Source organism: Falco cherrug, chromosome 5 (genome assembly GCF_023634085.1).
Source record: "Falco cherrug isolate bFalChe1 chromosome 5, bFalChe1.pri, whole genome shotgun sequence".
Lineage (NCBI taxonomy): Eukaryota > Metazoa > Chordata > Aves > Falconiformes > Falconidae > Falco > Falco cherrug.
Window position 1 is genome coordinate 6,053,401 of NC_073701.1, and position 25,938 is coordinate 6,079,338.

At 42.6% G+C, this 25,938-nt stretch overlaps 1 protein-coding gene across 7 annotated transcripts in view; it reads left to right on the forward strand.

Moving 5' to 3' along the window:
• The window catches only part of ZBTB20 (zinc finger and BTB domain containing 20), a 519,668-nt gene that overhangs the window by 120,739 nt on the left and 372,991 nt on the right, over window positions 1-25,938 (forward strand). For 6 of the 7 annotated variants that reach the window (XM_055712470.1, XM_055712467.1, XM_055712471.1 and 3 more), the window contains one exon: window positions 6,983-7,104. The exons of the other annotated variant lie outside the window; for it this stretch is intronic. The gene's annotated coding sequence lies outside the window, so the exon portion shown is untranslated. The remainder of the gene's footprint in view (window positions 1-6,982; window positions 7,105-25,938) is intronic. 7 annotated transcript variants of the gene reach the window in all.

Genomic DNA, 25,938 nt, shown 5'->3' on the forward strand with positions numbered 1-25,938 from the left:
AAGAAAAGGCTAAGGACTGTGGCTGTCAGTTTTTAGGGATATTGTTGTAAAGTGTTTTCACTATAAGCAGCAACACTTACTGTCAATTACATAATGGAGAAAAAATACAGAATGTTTACCTTTTTCAGATGTTTTGGGTACCCAGCATCCTTGTTGAGATCTGTGGGAATATGGAAGGGAAACTGTTCTTGAGACCACAATGAATACAGCACCCGTGGATATCTAAAGAGCAGTAGCAAATCAGAAGGTGGTGTTTGTATGCAAAAATACTTGTTATTGGTGGTGGTGGGGAACAAACAAAGAATAAGTACGCAAGTGTCTGTCTCTGGATTTCTTGATGCCATTTGTAGCCGGCCAGAACAAGAAAGCATCTGCCACTTTTATGCTTGTCTTGAAAATAAATATAATTTTAGGTCAGCAGCAACTGCCAGCTGACATCTTTTATTCTTAGAATACTTTTTTTTCTTGTACTAAAGTTTACTTTAGAAATGTAGGCGCTAAGTAATTGTGAATTCTACACTAAGTACAAGAGGTAGTAGAAAACCAACGAGATTTATGTTATTAGGAAGTCTGTGTGGCATTAAGTGAAGAGAAAAATATATAGATGTTCATTTCAGTCTGCTAACATCCTGACTACAGGACTTGTGAATTAAGTAGTGTTTATAGTGCTGAACCATCCTTTTTATACATTTAATTGTAAGGTATCAGTTTAGCGACTCTAGATCTTTTACATGGATACAGTTAACTGATGAAATTTATGTGAAGCTGTAAAGAGACTGCGTCGGTGAGACGCGCCATCGCCATGCAGATGTGTTTGTCTCACCATTGCTATGGCAGGAAAGTCATGCCATCACCGCAGTGAGTGATTTATACATTGTTAAGGCAGGAAGATAACACGCTGCCATGGCAGAGATTTATCTATATATTGTTAAGGGAGGAAACCGACTGACACCATGGAGCAACGGGAGGCTGATCCTGCAAAACTTAACCAAACCCCTGTGCGTGTGCCGAGACCTGGGGTTGGGGGGATCAAGGTGCCTAGAGACCTCTGAGGACCACCTGATGATGTTGGCCATGCACACCACCGCCGGGTGGGAGGTGTGGTTAAGCAGAACAGCTGGTAACAACTCTAGAAAAGAACGGGATCAACCAACATCAGATGGAACGTTCCCCCACCAGACTTGGAAACGAATCGGACTGCAGGATGTTGCAGCTCCAGGTGGTAGCTATTGCTGTGAACCCTTTCCTTCTGTCCTTATTTCTTTCCTTCCTTTCTCTCTTTATCTCTCACCCTCTCTCCCTTTGCATTCGCAGATTTCTTGTTGGTCAAACAAAGTTCCTTGGCTCTTGACTCCATTTCGAGTCTTAATTCTGTTCCCGAGAATACATGTCTCGGACCGGCATGCGACAGAAGCGTGATAGCTTTTTGTGCATGTGGAGTAGAGCAATTTCAAAACTAAGATACATTAGTGACTAGCACAGGAGGGTGACAGAAAGGACAACAAAGGAAGTTAATAAATTGATAATGAAGTGGGATTATAGAGGATTGAGCATGGATATTAGAACCGTTTCAGACATACTTTTTAATCACTGCCACTCTTCTCTGATTCTGTCTAGTGGCACCACCCTGAAATGTATTGTTGGGTGGTTGGGGAAAGACCACTTGACTTGTCACTTATTGGCAAGCATGTCCACATCCTTGACGGAGGCCAGGAGGTTAAATGAATGCTAGAGATGAGATTCTTCTGTTTGCCATGCAATTGGTGTCTCTGGAAGAGCCTTTAAATAAATTGGCAAATATTTGGAAAACTTGCTGTACTGTGTCTGATCTATGAACAGAGCTTTTATTTTCTGGGCTTTTCATTCCATCACTGAATTCATAAACATAAAAAATCAAGAAATCAGTGACCGATTTAACACTGAAGTGAGTATAAGAGATACCGTATTGTGCTTATAACTAACAAATAAAACTCTGTAAGGGAATCAAACTAATACACAGTTCAGAGGAGGAGATGCTAAGAAAAAGGGAATTGGCTCTTAATCTCGGAGTGTTTTCAAGAAGAAGTCCCAGCCCAGTTCTTTATGTCAGCCAGGCTGTTTCTTGAAAGAAGTGTGAGTTCTCTCCTGTGGTGCACGTAACTCCTGTCCGCTTCCCGAAGCTCCAGTTTTTACTTCTCCCAAAATTCTGTGCTCAACAACTGGACAGAAGGCCACGCTGAATTAAATTTTATTGTTCTGGTGTTCTCTATCCATTTGCAATGCACATAATCAGGAATCCAGATATATCCCAATAAACCTGTTTAACCTAATGAGAGCAAATGGCAATGGGTGTTCCTTACTCGGGACAGCAGTGCCAACGTTTCTGTTTAATTGGGACATACTTGGCTGGTTCCAGTGCTTCAAGTGGTTTTTAAACAGGTGTTTAATGGGTGTGGAATTCTGAACTCTGCCCTTTGGATACAGAAGTTGCCAAATAAAGATTAACAGAAATAAAAGGATCTAATGCAGAATAATAATTTTTATCTTCGTATATTTATTCAGCATAATTTTTACTTTAAGTTGCAGGCGGGTGGGGAGGTGTTTCTACTTATAATTGAGAAAGTCCATTAAATAGAACAACAGGATGTCTAACAGGGTGTCCTAATTAAAATTACCCTGTAATTTGAACAAAACATTAATTTGTATGTAGCTAAGGTTGACCTAAACCCCATCTAAATCAGGGAAAAAAACACTATATGGATTTTTTTCTGCTGAAAATGAAACTTAGCATTCTGCCAACAAACAGCACGATTCTGTTATTGTACAGTATTCAAGAGTAAGGATTTTCTTTCCAGTGTATAAAAAAAAAATGTTTGGAGAAAATTTAAAATAGATCTCTCTCCTACCTCCGCCCTTTGATAGTATTCATTCATGGTTGCATTTTTGTGGTATTTTGAAAGCAGAGACGATTTCGTTCTGTGCATACTGTAAGCCCATCTGAAGCTTTTGGTTGTGCCTGGTGGACTGGTGAACTAATAAGCAACTGAGATAGCAGCTGCTTAGCAGGACTGATTGGCTCGGGCTTGACTTCGCTATCTGCAACTACACAGTTTCTGACTGGCTTGGAGTGCAAGCCGGGTAATTTTGTTATCTCGGGAAGTGTGGGACTGCATGCATAATCTAGGCTGGATATACAACTGCATAGATTTTACTTCGGTATGTCAAACTGACCTACTCGTGCTCTGGCTGTCATGGTTTAAAATGCTGCTGAGGCAAATTGTATTTAATATAATTTATCGAATCAAAGTGAATGCTTGAAAGAATTTACTAGCTTCAGAAATATTGTTTGTATTTAAAAGGGAATTCTCAGCATCTTAACTAGACAGAACTGCGCAAGCTGCAGCTGGTAGGTGTTGCTTCCCAGACACAAGGTGGTGAAATTTTATTTGTTTCTGCCTGCTTTCTGGGCAGGTTGGAAGGGGGAGGATTTTCAAAAACACTCAAAGCTGGCCTGAATGTGCTGCTGGTGGATTGAACTTGAACTTTTTCACCATGATTTGAGTGGAGAGAGAATCAACGCTCTTGTTTCTTTGTATAATTCCACCCATAATGTCTAATACAAAATGTAATTAGACAGCTATGTACAAAAAGTGGAACTTCATAAATGCCAAAATTTAATTAGGTGAAAGGACAGTTACTTTTCACTGAAATATTCTGCATACACCAACCTCCAATCTCTGCTTCAGTGTAGTATATAGCAACAAAAGAAAAGAAAGGGAAAAATCCGATGAACAATTTGCTTAACCTACTTTTAGCTCCAAGAACAATTGTTAAAGTGAAGATAAAACTTGAGGCTGGTGTTGTGGTAATACGCTTCTAAATCAATCAGGAGCACTTGGATAGAAAGTATTTAAAGTATTGGCATCATTTAAAATTCTTAGATTCTCCTTATTGTTTTAAAGACTGTCAAAACTGACGTAGGCACCTGTTGTAACCTGGAAAGAATAAAATTAATTTAATCAAACAATTGTGATGGTGAGCCAATGATACTGTCATCATTAGAGATTAATAACAGGTATTTGCCAGAGTATTTTTTGTGTGTAGGTACATACGTATGCATGTTTTCCAGTGGAACAGTTGTTCATAGAGGTAAATATTCAGTGACACCACAGCAACAGTATATGCATGGGTGGGTTTTCCTGATAAGGGCTGTATCTTAAAGGCAGCTGAGGAAAAGGGGAGTCTCCTGTTGAGGAAACAAGCCTGTTGCATAGGGGTCACATACCAGAATGTGATTTGTAACAACCTGTGCAGCTGCCCATGGTTGATAGAATAACTGTAGCCATCTTTAGGGTGTATAGAAGACATGAATGAAAACAAGTAGTTGTGCAGATGCCATTGCTTCAGGATCACGTATGCTGGTATGTAATGCAGCGTATGAAAGCATTATTTCATTATTGTTGAAAGAAACAATTCCTATGTCTGATCTAGTATTCTGCCCTTGAGGTCTGGATATAATTCGGTTATAAAAAAAACATTCTTTACCTCGGTACTGAAGGGGGGGTATTGGTTGTTGAGCTGATGAAGATCAGGTGTCCACTCTGACTCTTTTAGTTCTTTCAGTTACTGTAATTTCCAAAGGTGATGAATCATCTGTGGATGCTAACTGGCTAGTGAAGCTTGTCCTCAGTGACTCCTTCTCCTGAAGATATTGTAGAGTATGGTGTTGGATGATCCCTTACTGCCAAAGGATCTTTCTCGTAGTGTTTGAAATGTTCCAATTTTTGTCACCCCTAGAGCAGGCAAGCTAAAGGAAGAGATTTGGACTGAAGTGTCTTCTGTATTCAGCTGAAATCCGGATTTCACCCCACAACCTCCTGCATAACTGTTTGGGCAGAGTGACTTCAGAAATGCTGAAGAAAGGTTAGAAAGTGTAGTTGCTGATGGTTAGAAGGCTTAGTTTTTAAGTCAGGACAGAATTGACACTTGTGCTCCAGGAAAGTAGCAAAAAAGGTACTTTGTACTGTAACGGTAGGTATGTGAAAGGAAACTCATGCTTTTTATTTCCAGATGTATTTTCTGAAGTCCTTGAAAGATTTTTTTCAGGAGCTTCTGGATGTTCTGTTAACAGTGGTTCTTAATCATGTGCTTTATCGTTTGCCTTTGGCAAGAAAGCTCAATTCTTTCTTTCTGAATGTGGGACCTTGCCTTATTGCCTCAGGGAAGCATTACTGTAATGCATGTCACTTGAGGCTAATTCAACCTGCCACTTGGAAATTGCCCCTGGTGCAGGTCGTAGCAGTGCACCATTATCTCAAGCTACTTTTCATCAGGAGCAGACTGCATGTGTTCTGTATGATCCACGTGGCCTGCCAGTTTATTTTAGGTTAGCGTGTGAGGGGGGGGGGGGGCTTTTTTACCTATAAAGCCATGATTGGTTTGGCTTTCAGCTGTGTGGTCAGACCCTTTCTTCCATGTCATACCAAAGCAGCCCTAGACATCTCAAGGTGCAGGTCCACAGCAGCTTAAACTGAGCGATGGTGATGCCGCTGTGTTGCTGTTCCTCCGCTTGTACAGTTCTGCTGCCTCCTTTGCTCTAACCCTCAAGTTTCATGCCTGGATGTTGAGTGGCAGCTGGGGGTTCATGTGGCTGAAAAGACATGGACCTGAAATTTCCATTCAGCTGAAAGCTCCCTGAACCAGGCGTTTATCCAGTCCTTACTCAAGGATGGACTTGGGGACATGTGGTGAGGAGAGAAAAGAGCTGAAGGAAGGGTGGGATTGTGGCAGCTGCAATTAAAATCAGCTTACATAGTAGTGCAGCCGCACTCCAAAGGCTCTGAAGATAACAACCCAGTGATTTCAGCAGGATATAGCTATGAGGATAGGGTATGATAGTTAAAGGAACTGTGGCTTTGGAATTTACTTTCTCCACTGTTTTCTAAAACCTGCACTTCGATACGCACCAGTAACTCTGAAGATCACACCTAACCTTTCCATCCTTGAAAAGGGAGAGTGATATGAAGGTGTGATTAATTTCATTTATGAGGTTTGGTTGCTATATGTCATTAGAAGCAGATCAGGCAGGGAAAAAAAACCCCACATTTTTGTAAGCAGTAGGGAATTTTCCCCTTTGAAAAAAAGCTAAAACTTCATTAACATTTCAGCCAGCTTTAAATTAAAATTTGTGTCTGAAAATAATGTTTAATGTCCTTTCAGTGCCAGTGAGACACGTCAGGGCAGTATCAGCACAAGTTTCTTCTATGTACAGCTTGTCATGTGGATCCTGTATCTCCAGTCGTGGTGTTACTGTGCCACACATGCTGGCGTGAGAATGCCCATGAAATTAACGCTTGGCCTTCTGCTGATCATGTGAAGCCACTGGACCGTGCATCACGTGGCCGGTTGGGGCAAACGGAATGGAGCAGGTGACTGCCCGCTTTGTATGCGAGCTAACGTGGCCCGATGCTTCTTACCACGAGTAGTCCCATTCCGTTAGGTTGCAGTAGGTATGCTTACACCAGGAAAGGTTTCACTTGCTACGTTTCTGTAGGACAGGCCTTTGTAACGTGCCACCGGAGCAGCTGGGTTTGCCTAGCCCCGTCCCCGCAGCACTGAATGCTGGTGCTTTGCTGCTTCTGCCCCGCTGGGCGCAGTCGGCATTGGGAAGGGCAGCGCTGGGAAACAGAGCAAGCAGCTCCACCATGCAGGCAGCAGCCAGTGGCAGACCCAGGTGTTTTGCTGGGTTTTGCACCTTTGAGGGGACAAGAGGATGTCCCTGAAATCATGCTTTCTTTTCTCTCTGCAACATTTTTATGTCAAGTCCACAAGTACTCGATTTCTAGCCGTTCTCTGTGGTTGGTGCTCCTACTGCCTGCGGAGGAAAACGCTTTGCGCTTGTGTCATGCGTGCGGTAGGGCCTGTGATGGAGTTCCTGCCAACTGTTTCTAAAGGTTTTTGCTTCATGCCAGATCTTGAAGATCCTTTTCTCCTCTTCTTTTAGGGAACTAGAGGGCTTGACACATCCTTTACATCCTGCATTTACTCTGACCACAGTCCCTCCCTGCTCTCGCCAGCGGAGCTCAGCCCAGCTTCCCTTCCTGTCGATGCCCAGTCAGCTACGTGGTAAGTTTTCATTATCTCTGGACTCGTTGCCACAAGGTGGAATTCTGGCAAACTCTCTCTAAAATCCATTAGCCCTGGGCATGGAGGGCAGAGTACTTCATGCCCGTCGGAGGTGGTTCAGTTGTGTTCCAGGCTGATTGCAAGGGAAGGAAGATGGTCTTGAATTAGCATTGGAGCTGAACTTCAGCATAGATTGTTATAGGAATAAAATATGAAGTAAAATATGTGACAGAATTAAATCCATCAGTTCTAATAAAGGAAACAGAAGAAAGCAAAGAAATATTGGACCCTTAAATCCCATTAACCAGGCCAGAGAGAGAATGTGTTAAAAGGGAGCTGCACTGTATCTTTTTTCATTGTTTGATGAAATAATCTTTTTCACCCTTTAAGTGGTGTGTTTAAAAATCCTGGTATTTCTGAAACAAAGAGAATACACAGCCACCGAGCTAGCTGGTTTTTATACCTTCCTTTTCTGAGTATTGTCCTTCAGTACAATACAGAGCCATTTCTTTGTTCTCACAAGCTAGCAGTTAAATTGTATGTAAATGTATGCAAATTAGATGCTGTCTAATAAAGAGAGTCATTAGATGGAAGAAATATTTAGTTTGGGGGGGGGAAGAAAGAAAAGAAAGCAGGTGTATTTTGCAATAGAAAAATGTAAGATTGCAGAAGCCCCTCAAACTTTTTGTGAGGGCTTTTTATTAAAGCCATTAAAATATTTTCTAAAAGGCTTGCGCTACTCTTGGTCCTTTTTTCTATACTTTTATGTATATGTCTGTACACTTATGTGATCTTTTCTTAAAACTCACGCTGGTTGTGCTATATACACATACTTGAACAGACGTGTAAATTTTGTATTCATAAATATTTGATTTCTTTAAATCATATACCCATGAATTTACACACGTGTACCTTGTATTAGGGTGTGTTTTTTGCTTCCTGAGTATATACAGGTGGAATCTACGTGGTAAATTTTATTTTCATGGATTGATTTATTCATCATACACTGTGACGGGATACCTTCTCACTAAATCATCTTCCTCCCATTTTATCAACCTCCTCCTCAACAATTATAAAGCTTTTTGAGCTCCCCCCCCAATCTAATTTTATTTATTCACAGAATCTCAGTGCCAGGTATGTTTCTATTCTTTCACTTGCATTTTCTACCAGGTAATCCCTTTTGAGGTATGGACCTGATTTAAGCCTGAAGCAGCAGTGACCTTTCTAAACACGATGAAGTCACAGCTTTTCTGTCAGGTGTCAGGGTGCTAAGATGCTAGGAATGGGAAGCTTTGTGTCATCCAAAGCTGGAGATACCACACCTGTGGATGGAGCACACTGCATCCATCTAGGCTCTGAAAGATTTGAAATTGATGAACCTTGTGTTCTTGCTACTTCTAAGGAGGTAAAATTTAAAACTTTAATCTCTCTGCTTCAGAATCCATAGTCCTGCTATTTCAGCTCTTCTGTTTGGGTGGATTAGTATACATAGATGACATGGCACAATTATTTGGAAGTCATCGTATTTTGTTTCTGATGGTCAGTTATCATAGCTCAGACAGGTGAGCCGATAGCTATACATCGACTGGCATATTTTTTTCCGTTGCAGTTTTGCAAGTCTGGAAGTCTAAAGATGTATATGTATATGTGTATAAAAAATATGTATATAAAAATAATGTTGTTTAAATATTTACATATAAAGCCAAGGGATTGGCTTCCTTCCCAGAATTACTGGAACTACCTTCCCCAGGAACATTTGGACTTGAAAAATCTCTACAACAACGCTTTTCTTCTGAAACTAAGCAACTTGTGAAATGAGTGACTAGCTCTGCACCCTTCACTGTTCGTATGAGTTCTTTAGCTTGGGGTGATGGAGAGGCCCCTGTGCATGGGTAATATGTTTCCAGTTAATTATGGTAAGATTCTCTTTTATTGCTCTTTCCCCCTGCCATTTCTCATTGGCTTACTTTATGAGAGGAACTCTAGCACAGTGGGAATATTTGTCACTGTTGTAGGACAGGTCCGTGCCATGCGCTGCGCCCGGGCTGTGCGCAGTCCGACGGCAGCGATTCCTGCCTGGGTGGCTGCAGGGCAGGCGAGCTGATCGCTTGGAACAAAGTGACTCCCCAGTTGCCCGGTGGCCCAGCCACGCTGGCTGAGCAGTCAGCAGGGAAGCCGTAATGTGTGTCTGCTACCCGGTAGGCAGGGTGGTTGTAAGGACGTGGTGGAGGGTTGGCAGTGAGTATTTCAGGTGCTGTTGAAGGTATAATAGATGATGTAAGGTGAAGACTGCTCTGGGGGGAATGCAAGGAAAATCTAACCTATAATATAAGGATGCTAGAGAGAGATGAGGTTAATGAAGTGAGGAGAAACAAAGGCTATAGTGGTGTGACTAGGAGGGATGAGGCCACATTAATAAACTGAAAACATCAGTGGTTTACCCACTCGCTTGGGACACTGCTCCTCTAGGGTGTCTGGCATTTAATGTCGACAAGGACTGAGTCACTAGACATTTAACGCTGATGTTCCACACAGTTTGCAGTCTAGCTAGGTTTAGCAACACAGGTTCTTCAGACCCTGGGAGGTGGTTGTTAATCCTGAAGCCCTAACTGGGAGACTTACACTGGAGATGGGACAGGCTAGCAGTCAAAGTTCCTTTTTCTCTCACATTCTTGAACAGGATGCAAAACACATATACAGAGAAGAATGATGCTCAAATGGGGGGAAGAGTAGTGCAGGCTTAGGGGTAGGAATGCGATTAATTCCGTGTTCCTCTCCAGACTTCCTGTGGTCTGGAGTAATGGTTCAGGGCAGGAGAGAATTTAGTGCCTACATACTTTTGAGGATATGCGTCTTACTACCTTGCCCATCTTGACAATAAAAATAACACAGGTTTCCTACTCTTGAAGTACATTGCGAGGATATATGCATTAAAAGATGGGAGGGAGGCTTCTGTATCCTGTGATAATGAATCCAAAAGCAGTACTGCAGCCAGATGTGGGAATCGGACCAGTGGTCCATCTGGTCAGGCATCATCCTGTGAAATGTCTTCAGCTGCAGCAGAGGGAGGCACAAGAAATCCGAAGTTGTAATTCTGGAAGAGCCAACGCTTTCACTAGTGATCTTGAAAGTAAATGAGACTTTTTAAACTTGTATTTCTCAGGAGCTTGTGCATCTTTAAAAAATAGTTTTAAGAAATAAATTATGCTGCACTAAACTAATCCTAGAGCTAACGAACAGGCATTGGGACTAGCAGCTTTTGCTATTACCTACTGCTTATTATTGTTATTATTATTATTTCTTTTTAATTATGCAAAGTGCTAATCAGTTTGATTATGCATAGTGCTAATCAGGTTAATTATGCAAAGTGCTAATCAGTTATTCTCTAAGCACACGAGGAGAGCAGAGGTGCTGGCAGTGAATGGTGGTTCTAGATGGGGGTAGTCACGGCAGTCATTCCTTATTAAAAGAGGAGTAGGTGAGATGACAGGGGGTTTTGCTTCCATTAAAAAGTAAATAAAACTAAAAAAAAAAAAAAGGGCAAGCCATGAGGGTGATAGTTTGATAGTTTTGGTGGGGTAATGTCTTCTTTCACAGCAAGGTAGACTTTTTTTCTAAGCCAGCTCATGCTGTTGGATAATTTCTGGAGGAGTTTGAGTGCACTGATTTGGGCAAATATATTGCAGAGGAGTCTTGTAATGGGTTGGGTACAAGCTGCCCCCACTTGATAAGTCAGAATGCTTAACTTGAAAATCACAAATTAAGGGAGTTTTCTCAATCTAATGTAGAGTCACCTTTTAAGCACTGGTAAGTAGGATACTGATACTGTAACACGAATGGCAGTTGATCATATGTTTGTAGGGTGGAAGGTACCGCATGAGCGTACGAAATGTGTTTCTTTCAGTGTAATGCCCTTAGAAGCTATAACAACGTAGGGTGCCTTATCAGTGGAACGTACGTTAGGCTGCATTTCTTCTTCCTCCTTAGTGCTAAATTAGAAACTAGAATTGTGTGTTCCCATGAAACAGGATCGGTTTTCACTAAGCTATGTTCTTCAGTGCTCAGTGTCTAATATCTAACCAGTATTCCTTATTTGATTATGTTTCACTGTTGGTGTGGGATACGTATGCATTACTTTTTTTTTCATTTAGTAATGGAGATGACGTTCCCAGAGCAGAGAGCTACTCGCTCATAAAAGTCTTGGGTAAAGGATCTTCAGAGAGTTTTGGAAGTCATTAAAACAAACGACTGCTCCTGTATCAGGCCATCAGTACTAGAAGGTTACTGCACCAGCAATGCCAGGGATATTTGCCTTGGAAGATTAATCATTGAAGGTGCTTACTTACGGGGAGCTGAGACAAATTCTCAATTGTATTTAAGGTAGGAAGTAAAGCAAAGCTTCAGTAACTTATAGCTTAAACCAGAGCCTGAAAGTTAATAGTATTGCCTGTGTGGCTTTGTGACTACTCCACAAGACACTGACGCTCAAAACAAGTTTACTCCAGATGTGTGGTCACAAATACCCATCTATGCTTACAAACTTACTCTGATGTTAGAAGCCTAGACGTACCAATGGTCCAGCATCGTCTAGTGCCTTAAACATGGAGGAGGGGAGCATGTGCTGCAAATATTCTAAGCAAGAGGGAGATACACCAGAGTCCTGAGACTGAATGCTTCCCTGTCTGGTCAGAATCCTCTGAAGCTGATGCACGGCTTCCCATGAACTGATGATGGTGAATCAGGTCACTGCTGCCTCTAGGTGCTGTTCTGGGAGAACTCGGTCTGTTTGCCTCAGACTTGAATTTGTCTTGAAGTAGCCTGTTCCACAACCAGGCTGCTTCCATAGGTGTTTACTTTCATTTATTGTCAGTAGCTCCAGTGCCTGTTTGTTCTTTCAGTGCAATCCACTCCTCCGTCATCAGCTCTTTGATGAGGCACAATAGGAGAGTGTGTGTGATCTACCAAAACAGGGAAAACTCTGACTTCTTCCTGTGATCCCTTGGCATCACACAGCCTTGCAGGAAGCAGGTGCTTGGTTAGATTGTTGTACCAACAGAAAAATGGCAGTCACTCATGTACTGGATGATTTCTCTACCCTTTGGAAGCTGGGCATATTATATCAGAGGGGAGTAAGTTTGAAAGTTACTGTCATGCTCTAGGTATGTTCTTTGCGATCATCCCCATCTTTTCAAATGGAAGTGTAATCCTGGGGAAAGAAACCCCCAAAGTTCTCCTGTTCCTGTGAGCATTTCCCCATAGTATTTAAAAGCTGTTGTAGAGTCAGAGGAGCCTTGAAAGGTTGATAGCATAAACCACACACAGCATTTGCCTGTTTAGAAATGTAAGTCTACCTGAGGCAGAAGCATAACCTCTGTTGAATTTCACCATCTCAGATGGCTGGCCTTCTGATGAACTGGGGAGCTAGAAAGTCAGAAAACTCACGTTCTGCTCCCATTTCTACTGCTTTCTGTGCAACCCTGCCAAATAGCACTACTTTGGTCTGCTTTAGTTTTTCTTGATGGTAAAGTGCAGACAGTGGTACGGACCTAGGACAGTGGGGGCAGTTTGTAAGGCAAATGTATTGTGTGCAAAGTGCTTTGATATCCCTGGGTTAAAGGAGTTAGAGAAGTGCAGTGTACTATCGGGAGTTCTCTGTGCTATTAAGAAGCATCAGCAAACTTTGTGATAACTGTGTAAATTACTGCAAGAGAGCACCGAAGTCATTTGTGTATTCCTAAAAAGTGTAGTAAGTGGATGGAGAAAACTCGATTGCTTTGAGTTTAGGCTGATGGGTTAGCAACAAATGAGGAAACCCCGATAAAAAAAAAATCTGTGCCTCCTGCACTTTAAGAAGTAGGTCTCAAGCGAACAGAGAATTTATTTGCTTGTATGGCAGAAAGTTATTGCTTCAAAACTGCTTTTGCATCTTCTTGAGGACCTGGTCTTTGGAGGTGCAGGCTAATGCTACTCAGCTCTGTAGAAGCTGAGGCTGCTCCCTGGCATTCACACAACTGGGAGCCGGTGGGGAATTAATAACAAAAACGTTTTAAACGTTCAGCCTGACCTTTTAAAGTTACTGACCTGCATTCAGGTTACAAATACACAGCAATTTTCTCTTGAGCAGCAAAGACTCTAAATGTTAAATCAGTAACTCGATCAGACTAGCAGCCCTTCTCCCCTCTGTTTGCTCGTGCCCAGCTGCCACGACTGGAGCTAAGGAACAAGAAAACTATCTAAACACATCCATATCTTACTGTGACACAAGTACTTGGAAGAAGCCCCACTGACATAAACTAACACAAAGTGACACTTTGTTTAAGAAGTTGTTTTGAATGTCTTCTCCCATTGATCTGCTGCGAGGGAGATAAATAAACACTGTGTGTGGTGCAGCCGGGCTGAGTATTTTTGCTCCTTTGAGTGTTTATACATTCTCTGACGGTTGTTTGTATTGCTGTTTGTTGACTGTAAATTCCAGACCTGTGTGTTTGTAATGTATACATTTACAGGAGCGGGGCAGTTTTGGGAGGATGGTCAGGGTAGTGCTTTTTATGAACACAACTAGATGAATAGTAGGTGGGTGGGGGTTCCCCTCCTCCCAGAGTAGTGAATTAGTCTTTGTGCTGCCGGGGAAGGAGAGGGCTGCATTAAGCAAGCAGGACCTTCCGTACTCAGGTTAATGCAGGTAGGTGTGCGAGGAAGACCACGGAGGATTTCTCTGGTGGGAATCAAGTTAGTTTAGCTTGGCATCAAATTAAGCAGCAGGTCTGTTTGGTGATGATGAGGGTGATGCTTGTTTTCTCTGGGGAGGAAGTGACTGAAGTTACAGATGACAAAATTCCTGGTGGCAGAGACCCATCCTGCCCCTCTGTCCCTGTTTCGCAGTGCTCTCCCTTGCCTTTGAACAAAATCTTCCCTTTTTCACTTACTGTTGTTATCAGCGTCTCGATCCCTAGGACAGTGGGAGCATGTAGAAGACTTGGGAACCGACACAGGCGCTGCTTCTTCGTCCCCCAGGCTGAAAGGGCGTAGCTTCCTGAGCATAACGTTACATGCAGGAAGAGTTCCACTTAATCAGCCACCATTTCTACTATTAGGTGGCATTTTCCTTGAATCTGTGCCTCTGTCATGTTTGTGCAAGTTAAAATTACACGTTTCTGATGTTCCGAATTGTTTAAAGCCTGCCTAGTGTTCTTTCTGGGCTGCCCCATGACGTTGTCTGTTTCTTAGATGCAGGTTTCACTGTCTTGCAGTGACCGTTAGAACAACCTCTCACTTGCTGAAAGTTTTACTGAGTTTTAACCATTTGTAGTTAATTTTGTTAGCTTTAAACATAATTTGGGGGGAGAGCTGCTTCTGCTGCGGGTGTGCTGTTTATAAATCTGGTGCTAGAGGAAAATACTTTGTTTTACCCATGCTAAATTATTCTGGTAACGTCTTCTATGGTTTCTTGTGTCTTCATAGTTTGGAACGATGCTTTGAATTACCTTTGTGGCAGGGAAGGTTTTTTTTTTGGTTTTTTCCTTTCTTTCTTGACACTTGTGCATCTCCCACCCTGACAACAGCTGTTTGATGAAAATAAGGAGGGCGTACTAGCATCACCCTCTTGTTAATTCACTGAAGAGGCTGTGGTCTGTCTGGTGAGCCTGAAGGTTGCCACGCTGTCAATGACCACAAAGCACTGCTATGTCAGTGTGTAGCAGGTTGTCTTTCTCACTTGGCTATCTGAAAATCCAGAGAATCAAATACACTAAAAAAGGTGAAAGAATATTTTGCTTATCTAAAGCCAGATCTGTGAATATGAGAATTAAAGTTGACAAAGCAGCCTTAATTCAACTTCCTTGTGCTCTTGGTCTGAGGTTGAATAGAGGCTCTTTAGTAAGAGATCCGTTAGGATCTTTATTAAAGAATAGAGGTTCTTTAAGATCCGTTGCCTTGCTTGCTACAAACACTCAAAAGTGTTTAATGTATGAGGCAGGAGATAGTGGAAAAAGAAAGGGTGCTGTTATTCTCAAGATTATGGTGAGAGCGTGCATGTGCTTAAAGAAAAAAATGTGCTTGAACGGAGCTGCTTGTAAAATCAGACATCTTTAGGTGGGTTGCAAAGAAAGCTAGTATTTCTGCTTTCTCTTACCAGTTCACTTACTCCTTTTAACCCTTCACTATTTTTACCTTTTAAAACATTTGGTTCTTTTTCCTTTAAAGAAAAAATAGTTGGTACCAGCCTACCCTGGTCTTGGTTTTTTTCTCATCACTTTGCTGGTATACAAAAGACTTTCTTTTTTCTCCCCTCCCTGTAAAATACCTTTCATTTGGTAGGAGGTGCACTGTGTTCCACATTATTCACTGACAAAAGTGCACACAACTCTTCCTGACACTTTGACGGTTTAGTTGGAGATGCTGCTCGAAGTAGAATGTGTCTGTAGCCAGGTCCATTTGCTAAGCACTGGGAATTCAGCTGTTTTCTCATGAATTCTTCTTTTCGTATTTTATTACTATGAAGAGAACACAAAGAATGCTTGTTTCTTTCTTTCTTTCTCCCCCCCCAACCCCCCCCCCCTCCCCTCCAGTTGACACAATCAGTATTATTTGAAGGAAAAAATTACACACAGAATGGGAAATAGGGTGGGAAAATGTAATAGGATCTGCAAATCTTTTCTGTCTTGTCTGAGTAAATGAGAGCTGATGAGAGATGCAGCACAATGAGGGCTAGGCAATGCTGGCTGAACTGGTATATAAAGATTGTTTCATTTTGCTTCATTTCATTTTACTGTATTGAATTTGAAAGGGAAAATTGCAGCGGACATGAAAGTTTGCTGTGGAAACAGCCCGGGTCGCTGTACCCTTGACATGAACCTGGGCAAACAGGAAAAGAACGTTAAATAAAGTGGTGTATGAATCATGCAGGTGGGCTTCTGAGGCTGCTTTTTGAAGAGAGCCCTTTCACGAAGGGTGGTTCTTGCCTCTACGGTTGTTCTGCTGCTTCTAATTTCTTCTATTGTCCGCTTAAGTTACCAACTTGGGAAAGGTGTCGTTGTGGGGGGGTTTGTGGGTTTGTGGGGGCTGAGCCAAAACCGTGCTGATCTTCAGGCATACGTTTTGCAGGATTACGTGGCAGCATCGTTTTTGCATGCAGACTTTCAGGACTGGAAGGAGAGTATTTCTTCCCCCATTTATGTCCGCCCTAATGGTTCATCTTTTCAAATGAGTATAACACAAGCTAGGACAGAACTTAAGGGAACTTGGTCCTAGGTAGGATACTACTACAGCTGTACACTCATCAGTAGACAATTCTACCTCACATTTCTACCTCTACTCACAACAGTACCGCACGTTACAAGCTGTAGTGGTTTTATGCAACTGGAGTGACTGCATGTCGCTTGCTGGAAGGAGGAGCTGTAGTTAAAAGCAGGTGTGAGTCAATTCAATCTGAAAAAACATTTTTTGCAAATCATTATGCTACTTTAGGCATGGATAATTCCCAGAAAATGGGGAAGATAGATGATTTTTTTTTTTTTTCCCCCCGAGTCAAAGCCAGTCATGGAGGTCTGAAATAACACAGCACGCACAGCAAACATTCCTGTGTAAAATCTCTAACACAGATTGTAAGATTTGAGACTCCTAGAGGTGCTACTACTCTCGGGAGATACCTTGAAGATAAAACATAGGTTAAACTTTTTTTTTTTTCTAATCTAAATAAGGACATTGTAATGTTCAGAAGTAAGATTCAACATCCTGTGTTCAGGGTCCAGCTGGTGTGATCCAAAGGCAGGTTCATGTCATGAGCAGATTCAAGGCTCTTCCCTTGGAAAAGGCTTTTAACTTCTGGATTTTTATGAGATAGGTGTGCATGGTAAACATTTACCTGGCAAGCAGTTTGCTTTGTACGCTTATCCCCTTACCAAAGTTCCCAGGACTGAAGGGGCTGACTAGGGTTGGTGGGCACAGGAAGAGAAGGGCGATGGTTTTACTTTTCTCCAAGGAAAAGGATGGTGTGACGGCATTGTGTAATCTAGCTTTTCAGCCGCTCTGAGGACAAGGGAAAGGTTGGGTAATTTTTTTAACACACGTAACCCCTTCTCACTGCCCCCTCTCCCCAAACCATTACTAGAGAACACCCCTCCCTCTTAATGAAGACCTTAATGAAGATCTGGCTAGTGCAAACGTATCCAAAGGGAATTGAGTGTCTCTGGATGTGACTCATTTAAGCACAATCCATTTTTTTCTCTGGTTGTGGTTTTGGACATGGAAGAGTTCCTTGATCCCGCTCACTCCAGCCCCCAGGTAAACTCCATAGGCTCAGGCAGGTAAATCTCAGGTAACTGAAGAAAAGCAAAGAAAACAAAAGTTCTTCCTCCTCTAGGAGTGGGCAGTGCATGGAGGAGGGAGGCGATGTTCCTGCTGTGATGAGTAGAAGTAATGGCGACATAGCTTTAAGAACAGATCTGAGAATTTAAAAGCTGTGTGAAATCCAGGACGGGCTGGGTTAAGGAAGAAAGAATGCTGTACAGCAACCAGTCTTTTCTGCAAATTATTTTAGTCTTTAGGCTGTGCAGTCTGAATAGCTAGCCTTTCTCATACGCAATGGTAATTCAAGGAGTATTCTTTTTAGTGGAATAAACAGTTTTGCTGCTTGACATATGAAATGCTTCTACTAGTAAATTCCACAGGCAGCTTCACCCCCCCACCCCCCCAATATTGTTTTGGCTGATTGTATAACCTTGAAAGTTTAAAATTGACTGGTTTACTGTAAGAAGCATTAAGTAAATGCAATCTCTCTATTTTTAATAACAGTAGCTCAAATTTCATGTGAGCTCACACTAGTCCTCCAGTGTAATTAAGTTTATGGTTTTCTTATGCACTTCAAATGCCTGTGATGTGCAGTTAATAGTATTTTTCAGACAAGTATTAGGACACCTCAGCAGCGATGCCAATGTGGGCTGGTGTCTATCAGCAGTGCAGACACCACAAAGTAATGGAAATTGCAAGACATTCTGCTATAATTTGTCTAAAAATATGCATGACAGCAGAGCTTTTTTACCTGAGTTTAGCAAGTGGTAAGGCTCTGAATTAGTGAAGCTTCATAAATGAACTGGGCATGTAACAAGATTTTCAAGTTTGGCTCCAAGTCCAGTGTGTATCTGGAGTGAAGGATAGCTGAATATCTGAGATCTTCTGCGCCTTGGATTTTGTGCAATGACTGTACCTAGAGTCTGGTTTCTGCTACATAAATTTTAACTGTAAGCCGTATGACTGCATAGGGAGTTTTGGAGGAAAGGTTTGGATGAACTTTTCCTCTGTATGCATGTATATAAACACACATTTTTGTTTGTTTAAAGGAATTGTGACTTTCTTTTAATACAAGAGCATTCTTTTTTTATTTCTAAGGAAAGAAAATGATACCAAAGATGCCTGAGAATTCCAATGAAATGGCCTGAAATTATTGAAACAAAATATTTAATTTAATTTAAACTGGTGGAGAACTTTATTTCAAAGAAGTTTTGATTTTCAAATGTTTTGAAGATGAAGGCCAAAACTTTGAATTCATGAGGAGGAAGAATGTTTCTGACTTTGCTTCGTCTGACACGCTTGCTGAACACTGCAAATTATAATTATACTTAGCTAGGTTTGGATGTAGAGCTGGATCTGTGTTTGCAGTGTGTGTCACAGCTCTGTAAACCAGAACAAGATCTGATTATTCTGGTGTCTTGGAATGTCTGGGCCTGAGTCTGTGGCATCAAGATGTTGGGAGTCTTGAGATTCAGTTTGGTCCTGTATAGAAGTGTTGGAACTGAGCCCCTAATCCCTTTCTGAAACAATCCCATCTGATACCATAGGACCGTCAGAAGTATTGATGGTAATGGTAAAGTTCTCCCATGTCAAAAAACCTCCCCTCCTCTTGAAAGCTGAATACGGCTTCCTTTATGTAAGCATTTAGGGACACAATAAAGATAGTATGTGGGGCAGCTTCTCAGTGACCTTTTGTGCTCGTGAGTGAACTCCTGTGCAGTGCTTGGCTGTGGTGTGGGGCCAGCAGACCTGGAAAATCTCCGGCAGGTAGCCATACACTAGCCCTTCCCTTCCTTTCTTAAAACAGCACATGCAAATGCTAACCAGCTGTTTATTTTGTTTATGCAAATTTTTGCCCATGCAAATTTAGGCTGCAGGTTTCCCTTGTTACACATAAAAGGGCTGGAATGTCCTTCTGAGTGGAAAATATTAACGAGGATAGTTCAACAGCACCATCTTTTCTTTTGTTTTCTCCATCATCAAACGAGCATCTCGCAGACTCCAGCGAGACCCCTGCGCCAGTGAGGACTGCGGGGTCCGGCGCCACAGGTATTACCTGGTGTGGATCCTGCTGGGAGCTTTCCCTGCTCTCTGCCTTCCAGGGGGATGGACGGGGGCAGGAACCGGAGCGGTTGGGATGGGCAGTGGGAGAAACTGCTGTGGCTTCAACTGTCCATTGCTGGCTGGGAACTGCAAGCAGATGCTTGAGAGAACGTGTTGTATATGAGAAGGTGATGAGTGAATGGAAATTAAAACAAAAGGGTTGAAAATAGAGCTGTAATCAATCTAGCCTGGTATCTCAATAAAGCAGGGACACTTCTTTATTGTGAATTTGGGGCAGATCTTGTGGCAAGTGCCACGATAGTGGGGTCTTCCCTCCACTCCCTCCTCCCCTTCCATTAAATCTACATTTGGAAGGTGGATGGTGCTGACTCATAAATTAAATTGGAGTAATACATACAGTGTATATATATTTCTGTCACTTTGTCTCAAATTAAACACGAACCTTCTCCCCTGACAAGATGATAGAAAAGTTAATTGCTCGCCCTGGCTTTAAATTGGAATTTGAATTTGCAAAATGCTAAAGGTTTATGAGATCTAAATCATGAGGAGCTTAAATTACATTCCTGTGATAAAATATTAATAAATCAATTAAAACATAAGCCGAGTATAATATTACTTTTTTGTAGGAACCTTGAACACAATAATTCATTAGAGTGTGCAGTAACAATTATTGTATCTTTTTTAATTTTCTTTTTTATTAGTTTTTCTGTTTTTAAACTGGGGAAAAGGCAACATCAGATGGGAACACACCACACAATGGTGGAATATTATCCTTGTACCAAATCTAGTCATCTCCTAGTAACGATGCACATATGTACAGAAGCATCTGAGCACCCTGAGCTGCACACATTGCATTGCGGCTCCAGTATAACAAGGTGCATTCCCTGAAGGCTGGGGCCTGTTTTCCCCTTTCCACCGTGGGAAAGAAGGGCAGTAGCACAGGAAAAAAGGAAGAAATCTTTTCTGCTCCTGCTTTTTCTTCTTTTTCCAGCATCTTCCCCTGCCATTCTGTTCTTTTCTTATTCTTCTTCTGTTCTCCTTTCCCTTTCTGGGTTCGAGATGGGTGTGATTTTAATATCAAAACCATCAAAAATTCACAGACCTTTCTGTAAAGCTGGCCTGAATTTTGTGTTGGGGAAACCTAGGCTAGAATTGGATCTTGTTACTAGATTTTCAGTTGCGTTGTTCACAAAACTCTCACAGCTCTAATCTTTACATAACCCATTTCTGTGTACTATATAAAGAGCACTTCAGGCACAGTATGAAACTTGGTTATTATTTGAGGAAGGAGGTGTTATGCTAGCTCAGCATGCATTTCTTATATGCAAACATTAATACACAGGGAATGCAATTATTACATATACCTGCACACCTCTCGTGCCTGCGAAGGTGTGGATTCCTTCGTCGAGTGCCTTTTACCTTCTGCGAAATGACTGGACTGCGTGTCTGCTAAAGCTATGCTTGGTAAAGGGTCTAATTGCTATTATTACATTATTTGTGCTGAATTCTTGAAAGGTTATTTAGTACAAATTATGCCTTGGTGCCAAATTGGCAGCTCTGGGGACTGGAAGCCTGCTGTATGTATCCATAGCATAGGTACTGCAGCTGAGCGCGCAGCCGTCGCTCCTGCCGGCCTTGACGGATCCGCTGCCTGCTCTTCTTTTCCTAGTCGGAGGCAAGGCTGCGGCTTCTTGTGCCCTCTCCTCCGGCCGAAGGGATTTGCGACCGAGCTAGGGAACTGAAAGAGGAGCCCGGGACGGGTCCCCCTCCTCAGGGCTGAGTGGCCAGCGGAGGAGCGGGCTGTGTGTGGTAGGTGGCAGGGAAGGTAGCAGCTGCTGCTCCCCCCGCCGCCTGCTAGCAGCCTGCAGCCATGGCTCGCAGCAGTACGGGGCAGCTGCCGTTGGCCAGCTGAAGGCAGTTAGGGCCAGAGTCAGCTGGGGAAAACAGTGAGGAGAGATCCAGGAGCAGGTGGTGGTTTGTGCTTCTAACCACCTGTCTGAGTAACGCTTTGCTGTACTGCCCAGAAGCTGTGGCAGGCTCCAGCTTTCCCTGGGTACGGGATCCCTCAGGATGCTCAGGATCCTGCCCGTGGGGAGACCGTGACCTGTGGTTTCAAGGATCCCGCTGTACCGTGCTCCTGGCTGCCCTAACTGGGGAGTAACCTCAGTTTACAATTAAACCTTCATTTCCACAGGCTTTCGCATTTGCCGTCCCTCTGCTGAGGAGACCACTCAGGTCTGTTGTGGTGATGCAGAACATAATAAAACTTTGTGTTTCTAAGCACATGTACCATGTCAGTACTGCTAAGCTCTTCATCAATATTAAAGAATCAGTTGTTAGTTTTTAGATGCATTGCTTTTCATTATCCTGTTTTTAAGGAGAAGGATGTGGGAAAAGTCACTTTGCACCAGCTCTCAGTCACGTAGCAAGCCAGTGGTGGAGGTTCAGCTGCGCCACATGTCTTCCAGCAGCCTGCCCTTGCACTGAGCCTCACCAGAACTGGAGAAATGCCAAAGGCGATGACTCCTGTTCATCACAGAGTCGAAGGCGATTGTTGCACTAGTTTTACGCAGACTGAGAAGCAGCTATCAGATGCGATTACCTTCTTGGGGCTACCAAAACGAGCTAGCGGTTAAACCAGCAAGCTAAAACTGAAGGCTTCCCATCACCAGGATGGTCTGCTTTTCCTTTATTATAATTTTTATTGCAATAGATTGTGCAGGGTTGACCCGGTGTTGTTTATTCATGGTACTTGATAATTGCATTTACTCAATAGATTTCATACTTCACAAAGTTCACCCCTTTTGGGAGCATGACTGAATTTTGTGAGCATTCCTGTAAATAAATTTTAAAAATTGGATTAGTTGAAGTTTGTGTGTGTGTAAGGAGGTGTTCCAGATTTTTGTTGTGTACAGGGATGGCTTCCAGCAGAAGCTAAGAAAACTTGTAATGCCAAGTTCTTTGTCAGCGATGCCTTTCTGCGGATCGTAGGAGTTACGCTGGGGAGGTGCTCTCTCTATGGCTTGCTGTCCTTGCTGGGGGGGCAGCGGGGGAAGTAGACTATGCCAAAAGGATCATTGCCTCCTGCCCCCACCCTCCCCAGAGCTGGGAACGGATTTTAGCCCTGGGTGACATTGGGTGCTTGGGACGGTGATTTGAGGCTGGTGTATTGGCTCACAGATGGAGGGGAGGGCATGGACGGGCCAGCGTCAGTAGAGGTGGAACCCTGCGGCTTTGGGGATCGTCCTGTCTAAAACCTTCCCTCCCTGGTGTCCCGCATGAGAATCGCCATCCCTTCTTTCCTCCTGCCCCAGGGAGCAGCGGGCAGACGCCGTGGTAAGGCTTGCCGTGCCTGGTGGGGGCACTGAGGTTCTTGCCGACGGTGGCAAACACGCTTTGGCTCCTGCGCTCTTGTAATCAGGCTTACTCGCGCTGAAACAGAGATTGCTCTATTGCAGTGCCAGGCCTCTAGCAATACCAACTGTTAAATAATAAACAGGCCCTGGTTGCTGGCAGCGGCTCCCCGGCCCCCCCCGCCCCCGCCAACATGGAGTACCGTTTTCTGGGTTTACCTGCCCGCCTGCGCGCTGAAGCACGGAGCGGTGCCCGTGTTTGGTGGAGGTGGAAGCAGCACAGAGACATCAGTCTCTGTCTAATCTGCTTAGTTTATTATTCTCCAAGGACCTGGGGTGATACAGCAAACATGCAGTGCTTTGGCAGCGCTAACAATGGCTGTGCTGTCGTTCTAGATAATATTACAGACTTTTGCCTAATGCATGGGCTATTTTTTTTCTCCGTTCATCTGCCTGTTCTTTAAGGTCTTATTTTCTTTTTTTCCCCCCCTTTTTATCCTCCCCCCCCCCCCCTTTTTTTTTTTTTTCAAAGGGTTGGGGGAGCTGCTGGGAAGGACTAGTTCGACCTTTATCAGCTCTGTTTTTTCCTTGTGAATTAAAAAATATAATGTGTTTAACTGGCTTGTTCCTCTCATAGCAGAATGGTATATATTGTTTTATTGCATTAAGAAGTATTATCAAGCTTTTTTCCTGTAGTTTATGGTTAGAATGGGCGTTGGAATGAAGAGCAATTATTTCTTTTTTCACAGTGGATGAAGGGACTTTGTTATGGAAGTCACTCCACCAGTGGGGAAAAAATATTGCACAAAACAATACCCCATTCCTATCTCCATTTTGGCCACTTCTGTGGTTTGCGTTTGAATTCCTTGTTACAGTGTACGGTGTACACATGTGGAAAACAGTATGTCCTGTTTCATGCAGGAGTGAAGTTCAGGAGCTTGAGATCAGTTAGGAAAAATATTGTGAAGAAGAACAGATTATACTGCAGTGTTAAAATATAACTGCATGAATAGACTGGCATGTACAAATTAATTTCCCTTTAGTTCTCTAAAACCTTTAGTGGAACAAAAGCCAAAATTTTCACTTGGTGGGATAATGATATTTTTTTTTAACAGACGTATGAATTGAATTTTAAGAAATTTTTCCCCATTCCATATAATTATAAAGTCCTATATTTGGAGTCAGCTAAACTTTGCACAATATATATCATTTTTGTTCATCTATAAAGGAATTCCCTGAGCTGTGGTTTAACCGTGGTGTGGATGCTACCAGAAATCTTTGTGTTTTCAACAAATACTGCACTGTAAAACGTGTGGTATTTTCCAGTGTTTTGGGGGGAATTTGATCGTAAAATTTCCTATGGATTCTACTTGAAACTCCATACTTTTTCATAATTATGGCAGGTGCAAATATAAGGAAGCAGATGTAATTAGTAATCAGACGTGGGGCACTGCCCTGTTACTAGCTTTTCATTTCCTTTGTGCAGCTTTGTTGGTCTGAGAACCCTTTAAAGCCCTCGTGTAATTACTGTTTAGTGTTTGAACTAAGAAACACAGGATGGTGAGGTCTGAGGCTCACTGATGCCATTTCTTCTTAAAATAGATTGCATAATGTATGTATATCTATCCATTTTCTATAGGTGAGTCAAGTTAAATATTCCAGAATAAGGTGGGAAATTCTGAGTTTGCCTAACTCCATGGGCCAGATCTCATCATATGGGATTTCCAAAGCATCGAGATGACATTGGGAGACCAGCACTCTTTGCTTCCCGTAGCACTTGTTTTCCTAGCATACTTGAGCAGTTGTGAAATTTCTTGCGTGTTTTTTTAATCATCCCTGAAGGCTTTGGCCTGAACAAGCATCTGGCATTTGACGCAGGCCGAGTTGAGACCACAGCCATGACTTCTTCCCTTGCTTGTCGTTCACTTGAGCAGATCTCCATGGACAGTCTTTTTGATTCCATCTCAATGTGAAGAAGTTGAAGTTCAGTGCTTCTGAAGGTCTTCAAAATATGGGAGAAGTGTCAGACAAGGAACATTTTGAGTAACGTGTTCTTTCTGGAATTTGTAGAATTTACATAGTTTAATATGTCTTTTTTTTTTTTTTTTTTTAATTTCGTAAGAGTGTTGAAGCATCGCCAACAAATAATTTTCAGGAGGCTGGAACAGGGCAGTTACAGGTATGCAGGGAGAGGCAGTGCACCCAGGAGATTAATGAAGTGCCTTTGCAGCTGCTATTGTAGAAGCTGGAAACCTTGTTTCATTAAGCAGAAAAATAAACTACAGAAACAGAAGACTCCCTCTCCTTCTTTCTAAAAGTGTTTCCTTTCTTAAAATGCACATTTTTAATCCAGTGGGAAGAGTCTTTTCTTACTGCTGACATACTCCTTAAATCATATTGTTTTCAGGCAGTAGGTAGAGTGTGTAGATGAGTGACATTTGCTTGTAACTGTAACTAAAACATAGTTTCAGTGACATAAAAAAAATTACTGCATTTATAAGCTGAACCATTTACAGCAGGTAGAAAGAAAATTCAAAGCAATGGAAAACATCTCTTACCCCTTTGAGTGCCTGCAGCTGTGCCATCTCGGGGGGTGATTTATTGAGCTAAGAGTTGTCTGGTCAGTACTTGGTCAAGAGAAGCACCAGGAAGAACTGGAGGGAGCCGTGGGAGCAATTCAGTAGGTGGTGCTGTTCCCTTGAAGCCAACTCTGATGCTGTGCCCAGCAGGATATTTGGAGGGTGTTTGTTTCTACAGCTCTAGCTTTCAGGTAGGACTTGAAAAATCTAGCCGTGTGTTGCCATAAAAATCTCGTTAATGCTTTTTGTCAGCAGTAGCGGTATTCTTAGATACATATTTTAACTTTTGGGAGCACAAGGGTGGGAAATATTGTAGAAGATAAAACATAATGGTTTCAGAGTCATCTTAGATATACTTGAACTTGAAGCAAATTTCAGGATCTGTGAATTGCAGGAGTTGTAACTGGGGGGAAAAAAAACCCCAAACCTGTGGCAGCAAACAGGCAGATCTTTCCTTGCTGTGTGCATAGCATTTCTCCAGGTAGCACCAGACTTGGCTTCCAGCACGAGGCAAGGCTGAATCCAGAAGCAAACCCAGAGAGGACAGCAAA